Raw genomic sequence first — 10,338 nt, forward strand, 5'->3', positions numbered from 1 at the left:
TTTTACTAGACAAATTAATGGTGAGATTTGAAAATTTCCTTCTAAACCCTCCTTACCAGTTACCAGAAATAAATAAAATAAAGAACAAAACTCATAATTATTTCTCGATTTGCTCAACTTACAAATTAGAAAATGAGGAAGAAATGAAGTGATAGAAGAGACATTTTGTTTAAATGTTACAGCCATCCACATTTAGATCTGACTTCTGATCCTACCCTTAGCCAATTAAACGAGTATCTATTTTTTAGCCCAAAATTTATTCCAGGAAGAGGGGGTGACACCTTAAAATTTTATTAATCTATGTCAACAATAAGATTGAAATTTACAAACCCATTGAACAAAAGTCTCTCCCTGAATCTCTCTAACCTTTCACTTATCAAAAACATAAAATAAAGAGGAGTTAATTTACCCATTTTGCTCGATCCATGGCACTCTCATTTTGTCTTCTATGATGCACTTATAAATCTATGATGCACTTATAAATTCAGGGCAAATCCATGCTCACACCATCCTAACAGCCTCTTGTAACCTTAAATAAATAATATCTCTCAATGAAATAAAGCACATAAGTAGGGAAACATTCCCAATTCAAGGCTGTTGGGACGGGTGTTGCCTGAAGAACTCCAGCAAATGACCATCACTATCATCTCTAATGATGCCATGGTGATACCTCCCCCACCTACACTCCTGAAGAGTCACGTCCAAACTCCGAACACAAACTACATGTCCCACAAGGTGCTAATACATATCCATATAGGTCATATCAGGTGTAAATGTGAAATTTGGTATCTAACCATTTTCACGTATGTTAAAATAGGTAAATATTACTTGGTAGATGTTGGGTTTGCTCTAAAGTCTGGCTTCTTAACACCGTATCGGAGCACAAGATACCATTTGAGCGAATTTTTGGGGTGCACATCAACCTGAGAACCCTAAAGAGTTATTCAACCTCCGTCATGCTTCACTGCGAAATGCATTTGAGCGAATTTTTGGGGTTCTCAAGAAGTAGTTTTCACTATTGGTTTCTGATGTAACCGTTTTTGGTCACGTACCATTTTTTGTGATGTATAAATTTTTTGGCTAAGTACCTCGTTATTTGACCCGGTGGTGACGTGCCTTGGTGATGAGCTACTTGGTGGCGAACTCCCTGGGGGAGAACTACTTGGTGACGAACTGCTTGGTTGCGAACTGCCCGGTGGCGAGCTCCCTGGTGGAGAGCTACTTGGCGAACTGCCTGGTGGCGAACTACCTGGGGGCGAACTGCCTGGTGGCGAACTCCCTGGTGGCGAACTGCCTGGTGGCGAACTACCTGGGGGCGAACTGCCTGGTGGCGAACTCCCTGGTGGCGAACTACCTGGTGGCGAGCGGCCTGGTGGCGAGCTGCCTGGTGGCGAACTGCTTGGTGGCGAACTGCCTGGTGGTGAACTGCCTGGTGGCGAGCTGCCTGGTGGCGGGCTGCTTGGTGGCAAACTGCCTGGTGGCGAACTGCCTGGTGGCAAGCTCCCTGATGGCGAATTGCTTGGTGGCGAGCTGCCTGGTGGCGAACTGCCTGGTGGCGAGCTGCCTGGTGGCGAGCTGCCTGGTGGCGAACTGCCTGGTGGCGAGCTGCCTGGTGGAAAACTGCCTGGTGGCGATCTGCCTGGTGGCGAACTGCCTGGTGGCAAACTGCCTGGTGGCGAACTGCCTGGTGGCGAACTGCCTGGTGGCGAGCTCCCTGATGGCGAACTGCTAACTTGGACTCGTCACTTGACTTGCTCCTAGGTGGCCTGCAACTCAGAGGATGGTGGAGCTCCCTGGTGCAGCGCAACCCGACTACCCTCCGCGTGAGGTGACTTTCTCTCCTTTGTAGGCGGCGGGAGCTGAGGGACCTGTGAGAACTGAATCAAAGGACCCGGGGGTATTTTCCCGGCGGGGACTCTCCGATGCCTAAGTTAGCATTCTGATTACAGAGGGCTTGAAGAGAAATGAGAGAGCTAGAGAGCGGGGGTTACCATCCTTTTTTTCTCCCCTTTGGCTTTGGGGGTTGGAGTCCTTATATAGTGGTGCCCTCGCGGGTTAGGTGGGAGAAAAGCCTTCAAACGGTAAGACGTCATATCCCGTCAGAACCGGGGTACAGTGATGAACTCCTCGAGGTTGTCAGGCTGGCGCTTGTGTTAGTCGGCGGGTCGGTGTCCGGGCCAGCTTGCCAGGTCGGCGCCTGTGTCCGGGCCAGGTTGTCAGGTCGACGCCTGTGTCAGTCTGCGGGTCGGTGTCCGGGCCAGGTTGCCAGGTCGGCGCCTGTGGCAGGCTGATCCGGACAGGTCGCGCCAGGCCGCGTGTAGGCTGCCCGCAGGCCGCGTGCAGGCCGCCCGTAGGCCGCGTGCAAGTCGCGCCAGGCCAGCCAGACCGGTGCCCGGGGGGGGACACCAAGTTGGTAAGTTGTTGCCTGGGTGTTTGCCTAGTTGTCACGAGGTGCCACATGTCGCAATTTCACTGGAGGGCCAAATCTGCCCTTATCAATTCCCCCCCACTCCCGAGCTGAGAGTAACTCAGCGAAGGGAGTAGATTTCTTTTGGCCCGTAAGTCGACGAGCTAGTAAGTGTTGATCCAATTCCTTAGGCTTTGGGAGCTGCCTGTATGTGGCGAGTTGCCAGTAAGACGAGGGGGTCTCCGCCAGTTCAGTAGTGTAGCCCTTAGTCTCTGGGGCAACTTATAGTTCTCTTTTGTTGATTTTGTTCCTGCTGAGGAAGCGACTGGATATTTAGCAATAGTGTGGCCCGCAGGCTTTGGGAGTGACTCGTAGTCTACTCTTCTTTGACTTTTGCTCGTGCCGGAGAGGCGACCGGGCCTTAAGCAGTAATGTGGCCCGTAGGCTTTGGGAGTGACTCGTACTATACTCTTTTTTGACTTTCCCGTGCCAGAGAGGCGACCGGGTCTTAAGCAGTAATGTGGCCCGTAGGCTTTTGGGAGTGACTCGTAATCTACTCTTTTTTGACTTTGCCCGTGCCGGAGAGGCGACCGGGTCTTAAGTAGTAATGTGGCCCGTAGGCTTTTGGGAGTGACTCGTAGTCTACTCTTTTTTGACTTTGCCCGTGCCGGAGAGGCGACCGGGTCTTAAGCAGTAATGTGGCTCGTAGGCTTTTTGGGAGTGACTCGTAGTCTACTCTTTTTTGACTTTGCCCGTGCCGGAGAGGCGACCGGGTCTTAAGCAGTAATGTGGCCCGTAGGCTTTGCCTGTGAGGTGTCGAGCTATGATTGTGCTACATCAGCTTCGTAATGCCGGTCACCCACTCCTACAAGAAGCTACTAGGAGCTCGACCTTCGGGGGCAACACTACTAACTTTAGGTTGCCAGCTCACACGGGAGCCATGGAAGGCTCGACAGGTAAGGGCGCCTATGTAGTCTGTTGGCCATCAACTCCCGCGGAAGCCACAAAGAGCTCATCTTTGTAGGGGGGACCTTGCGGAGAGGACTGATGAGGCATTATCTAAATTGAAAGTAAGGTTGGTAGAGCTACTTAGTCTGTTAGCTCCCTGCATAGTTTTTGAGTTCATAAAAAATGTAAACTATAAAGTGATAGCTTCAAAAAAGTGAGGACTTAACTTTGGTAAGATGAGAAATTAGCTTTTGTAGGATGAGAACTTAGCTTTTCGTAGCGCGTTCCCATAGACGGCGCCAATTGATGTAACCGTTTTTGGTCACGTACCATTTTTTGTGATGTATAAATTTTTTGGCTAAGTACCTCGTTATTTGATCCGGTGGTGACGTGCCTTGGTGATGAGCTACTTGGTGGCGAACTCCCTGGGGGAGAACTGCTTGGTGACGAACTGCTTGGTTGCGAACTGCCCGGTGGCGAGCTCCCTGGTGGAGAGCTACTTGGTGACGAACTGCCTGATGGTGAACTGCCTGATGGCGAACTAACTGGTGGTGAACTGCCTGGTGGCGAACTGCCTGGGGGCGAACTGCCTGGTGGCGAACTCCCTAGTGGCGAACTGCCTGGTGGCGAGCTGCCTGGTGGCGAACTGCCTGGTGGCAAACTGCCTGGTGGCGAATTGCTTGGTGGCGAGCTGCCTGGTGGTGAACTGCCTGGTGGCGAACTGCCTGGTGGCGAGCTGCTTGGTGGCGAACTGCCTGGTGGCGAGCTGCTTGGTGGCGAACTGCCTGGTGGTGAACTGCCTGGTGGCAAGCTCCCTGATGGCGAACTGCTTGGTGGCGAGTTGCCTGGTGGCGAACTGCCTGGTGGCGGACTGCTTGGTGGCGAACTGCCTGGTGGTGAACTGCCTGGTGTCGAGCTGCCTGGTGGCGAACTGCTTGGTGGCGAGCTGCTTGGTGGCGAACTGCCTGGTGGCGAACTGCCTGGTGGCGAACTGCTTGGTGGCGAGCTCCCTGATGGCGAACTGCTAACTTGGACTCGTCACTTGACTTGCTCCTAGGCGCCCTGCAACTTAGAGGATGGTGGAGCTCCCTGGTGCAGCGCAACCCGACTTCCCTCCGCATGAGGTGACTTTCTCTCCTTTGTAGGCGGCGGGAGCTGAGGGACCTGCGAGAACTGAATTAGAGGACCCAGGGGTATTTTCCCGGCGGGGACTTTCCGATGCCTAAGTTAGCATTCTGATTACAGAGGGCTTGGAGAGAAATGAGAGAGCTAGAGAGCGGGGGTTACCATCCTTTTTTTCTCCCCTTTGGCTTTGGGGGTCGGAGTCCTTATATAGTGGTGCCCTCGCAGGTTAGGTGGGAGAAAGCCTTCAAACGGTAAGACGTCATATCCCGTCAGAACTGGGGTACGGTGATGAACTCCTCGAGGTTGTCAGGCTGGTGCTTGTGTTAGTCGGCGAGTCGGTGTCCGGGCCAGGTTGCCAGGTCGGCGCTTGTGTCTGCGCCAGGTTGCCAGGTCGGCGCTTGTGTCCGCGCCAGGTTGTCAGGTCGGCGCCTGTGTCAGTCGGCGGGTCGGTGTCCGGGCCAGGTTGCCAGGTCGGCGCCTGTGGCAGGCTGATCCGGACAGGTCGCGCAGGCCGTGCGCAGGTCGCGCATAGGCCGCACCAGGCCACGCGCAGTTCGCGCGTAGGCCGCGCACAGGTCGCGTGCAGGCTGCGCCAGGCCGCCCGTAGGCCGCGTGCTGGTCGCGCCAGGCCAGCCAGACCGGTGCTCGGGGGGGACACCAACTTGGTAAGTTGTTGCCTGGGTGTTTGCCTAGTTGTCACGAGGTGCCACGTGTCACAATTTCACTGGAGGGCCAAATCTGCCCACATCAGTTTCTGAGCAGCATTACCCATTCAAAACACAAATCAAGATTGTCTCTGCATGTTGCATACTACATAATCATGTCATGGGTGTGGATCTGTATGACTGAATCATGTCTGAATACGACCACGATGTTGCTGAAGGTGCAGAGATTGATGTAGATGATGGGGAAGTGGTAGATGATGTGGTTGATGATACTCAAGTATCTCAACCATCTCAACACATTAGTAGAAATGAGTCTGTCAGAGAAGGACACCGTCTTAAAAGGAGATAGCAGATCAAATGTGGGAGACTATCAGTTGGCTCGGTTCAAGCATCAACGTTAAATTTCTTTGATTAATCTTCACATGTATTTCTATGTTTGACTTCACAATGTACATGTACTCCTTATTTAACTATTAGCATTTTTTATTATCTTTCCTTTGACTGGTTTATGTTAAGAACACAACTATCTTGTGTTGGACATTATTGTTTTTAGTTGTACCATATGTGTGTGTGTGTTTTATTATTATGGATGATTGGAATGATGAAACTTGGTGTAAATTTGGTTGATACTGGTTGAAATACTGATATGAACTAGTTGGGGTGGCATGCTAGATGTATGAATTTTATTATGTTCACTGTGTAACTTGACTTATTGTTGCTTGGTTAGAGTTAGACATGGATACTCAGTCCAACGAAACCGATAGTAGATCTAATAAGGTGAACATGAGCTGGACAAGTGAGATGGATAACACACTGATTGAAACTCTGGTGGAGCAAGTCACCCTTGGACACAAGGTTGACAAGAGCTTTAAGGCTCTGGCATATATTGTAGTTGCAAGAGCCATAAGTCTGAAATATGAAGTGGAGTGCACACAGAACCACATTAGGAATCGAATGAAGACAATAAAGAAGAATTTCTCCACGATAACGAACATCATCAATTCTTGTGGTTTTTCCTGGAATGACATGACTAAAACCATCGATGCAGAGCCCCATATGTGGAATGAATACATCCAGGTAAACATCAATATGATATTCATCCTAAATATTACAATACACAAGTAAGATATGAACTTGTAGCAATTGATCCATTACAACTGAACAAGGACACCCAAAAGCAAAGCAAATTAGGGGAAAATCCATCCACAACTATGACCAACTGGCTATAGTATGTGGAAATGATCAAGTAACTAGCACTGGTGCATTCACTGCTGGGGAACTAAACAGGCGTGAGGCAGCATCAGTGAATGAAACCACTAGCATGCCGACAATGCAGGAGCCTGTATTTTATGAGGTTGAAGGAGACAATGTTGGTGACTCAACTCTTCAGGCTAGGCCACCTGAGGAGGGTAGCTCAACTGAGTGAAGGGGTCTTGGGAAGAGAAAGTCGTATGCAGCTGTAGTTGCTGAACAAGTACATGAGATCGCATCTAGCATTAAGTCATTGGCTTATGCAGTTGAGAAGGGAATCAGGTTGCTAAAGAAGGAAAATATTTATGATGATGTGCTGAGCTTAGGGGATCACAACCCCTCCTTCCTCATAAGGGCCATCGATTATCTGACTGAGTCTGAAAATTGGGCAATAGCATTTTATGCCTTGGCTCCGGAATTGAGGAAGGCATGGTTAGATTTGAAGTTGGACCCACTTAACTGAAGTTACTTTGGTAACACCCCTTTTTTGGAGACACTAATGAATATGGTTTACTAACACCCCACTTTTTTTGTTATGCTTTATGGGTTGTTTCTTGGCTACATATTTATGTTTTGGAAAACTTGAACATTACTTAGATTGACATATGACTCAAACATGTCTTGACTGGCTTTGTCTTGACCAGTCGATAGAAACAATCCTTTTTTGCGGAAGACTTGAACATTACCCAAGTGGATGATTAAATGAAGATACTAATGGTTGAATATTTAGTTTGAACATGTGTTAATCTATTTGTTAAATACAAGTCTTCACTCAATATATGGGATTCACAAGTTCCCATGGGAATGTTGATTTGGCATAATTGGGTTGATGAATTTATATAGGGTTTTCCAACTTAAGATGAATGTATATTCTGACTCTTTGATTGATAGGTTTTAACTCAATATATGGGATTTAGAGGTTCCCATGTAGATAATTGATTTCGTTGAATTGATGACATTAAAGAGGTTTATTACTTGAGTTTATGAACTTAAATAGGTTGCTCAACTATTTGATTGAATGATTACTCAAATAGGTTTTCTTCATTGAAATTAGTATGGATGGATCTCTTGAAATTAGTACAGATGGAACTTAAATATGTTTGATTTCATATTGGATTTGGTGGTTGATTTATTTGTAAGTTCAATTATAGGTTAATAATATAGGGTTTGATGGAATATGTGCTTACGTGGTTATAGGTCTAAAATGGAAAAATCATATGTTGTGTTCAAAGGGCGCCAACCAGGAATTTATTTCACATGGGCAGAGTGCAATGCCCAAGTACACAAATTTAGCGGAGCAATTTTTTGTTTGTATATCACATATGAAGAGGTCGTATATCAATTGCAGCGATACCAAAGTAATATGCATCCACCACCCAAACAACCTACAATTGGTAACACCTCTAGGACCTACGTAGAGGATACTGGCATGGAGGTGTTGGCATTGAAAGAACCCCATTCACAATCAATAGTCACTTTTGTTTTGATAACAAGTTTGGTGGTTATGACAGTTTTATATTTACTTAAATGATGCCATAGGTATTTGCTTGCTTTGAAATGATCTTGGGAGTTACTTTTGATAGTACGGGTATGCTATATTAAAAATACACATGTTTTTAATATATCCATGTCAACTTTCCACGTGGCAAGACACAAACAATATTAGGCCATGTCATCCCGTAAATAGGAAAGGACTGTGTTGTGAAATTGGATATCATTTTTGCTTAAATCAAACATCCTGCAAAATTTTTACATCAACCAAACACTGAAAAGCAAATTCTATGGGATAATAGGTCTCGGCAAACAAACACAGACACCCTAATTGAGAAAATCAAATTTTCTTTTCTCATCCCATCCCTTCTCGGCAACTAAACGAGTCATAAATAAAAAAAAGAAAAGAAAAAACCACTTGGATATGTCAAAAGCACTGAAGCAGAGATGACTTCCGAACAAATCCGAGGGGTCACCCTTTCTTTCGGTTAAATTCATTGGCTCCAACTTGTACAATGTAGCAGTAGAACCAACCAAGGCCGCCCCATCTTGTCTGGTTGTGGATGTGATCCTCCTTCCATGGTTGGTTTCAAAATTTAATCCTAATGAAACATGTGAATATGAAAATTTGGAATAATGGGAGGATTCGATAAGAAAGGATAATGGGATATGTGAAATTTGACACCTCAGTGACAGCCGACAGGTACGGGTAATAAAGAAGACATGCTTGGTAGTTCACACGTCGCTATTTTTTAAAAGTGATAATTGAATGTGACAAATTGGTGCCCATGAACCCATCAACCCATGAGAGAGAGAGAGAAACAAGTTATTTTTTCGTCTGTGAGTTACTTTGGAATTTTGATGCTTTATTTGTTTTTGTTTTTAGTCTTGCATAAAGAAGGATCTTTAATTAATCACTTCAAACCTGCACAAAGATGCTTCTTACCCTTCATTGGTTGTTAAAGTTAGTTACAAATTAAACCCAATAGTCAAAAATCAAAATCAAGTGGAAGAGGAAAAAGGGTATGTGCACTTTATGATTCCCCATCACCAAAAAAACAAAAAAGTTTTGTGCCCACCAAGAAATCCAATTAATAAGAGGTCCCCCCTCCTGAACTTCAATGGTTTCCTAAGCAAGTAAGAGAAAAAAGGAACAGAGTGACAATACTGGGCAGAAAAGGGCCCAAAATGTTATGGTGTATTCTCTTTGACAACTTGTGGACATAATTTCTTCTTTCCCTCTCCTTATCCACATGATATTTGTCACAAATGTTGGATCAGAGTGATGTGTGAGTGTCTTTCTCTCACTTTTCATTTTCATTTTATCATTTAAATTCATATAGAGAGTAGACTCCATTAGGTCTTCCTATTAAAGGCCAATGAAACATTGTTTTTGCCTTGTAATGACACATTGAATATTTGGTTATTAATTGTTCACTTATTTATTTATTTTTTGCTTCTGCAATTAAACCCAAAAGTAATTAGAAGGGAAAAAAAAGGTTCTAAGCCACTTTTACAAGCTTATGAGCTTTCCCATTTCCCCAATTTTCGCATGTCCTAGGTATATGTTCTATAAATGTTTTACTCTGAGGTTGAGGTTGGTTTCATGCCTCAAATGGGCTCCACCCGTGGTTCAATCTGTTAGCATGGTACATACACAGCCATGTTATCACTTGAACCAAGTTGGCAAGTTGTAGTTTGTTGTATTAAATATTAAAAAAAAAGGAACATAGAATCATTCAAAATTGAGGTAGACGTGCATTTATCAATATATACTTCTCTTTTCAGGTTCCTTTCCGTGAGTTGGGTGGTTTGGTCAAGTCCACGGGTATTGTTAAGCCAAGATGGAGCATTTCTTGAGCTTAATTTGTTGGGTTACCTCCTTCTCACCCAAATAATCAAGAGACGACTCTGCAAGTAGATTGAGAAATGGGCCCAATTACAGTTTGTAACCAACCCTTTTGCCATCCATGTACGTCTCTTCTGCTGCTGGTTTCATTAATTTGTAGCGGAAGGATGCCACCTTTCATAAGTAACAAATGCTAAATTGGACCCAGAAAATGCAGAAAAACCCAATCTTAATGGCTAGAAGGAAAATGGCCAGAAGAAAGGGCATACTCGTAGGAGGGTACAGAGTGCCGATGAAGATAGCAAGAAAAAGAGAGGATCAGAGGATCACCTCCGGAAGAATAAATGACATGCATATGGCTTCAAGCAACTACGATCGATCAAAACAAGCTCATTATTGAGACATGGCCAACCTCATACTGATCGGGGGTGTATTCTTTCTGGGGCAGGAAAACTTATTAGGTCAGAAGGTGAAGGATACTGTAGCAATAACCAAGGTGGCATCTTCAACTCTCAAAGGCCAGAACCATAAGGTGAATGAGATAGAAATCATTATTAATCCTGGTTCTTATGGTATGCAAACAAGATTATACCATACCCATA

The sequence above is a fragment of the Nelumbo nucifera genome, chromosome 6 (genome assembly GCF_055504915.1).
Source record: "Nelumbo nucifera cultivar China Antique chromosome 6, China Antique-T2T, whole genome shotgun sequence".
Classification (NCBI taxonomy): domain Eukaryota; kingdom Viridiplantae; phylum Streptophyta; class Magnoliopsida; order Proteales; family Nelumbonaceae; genus Nelumbo; species Nelumbo nucifera.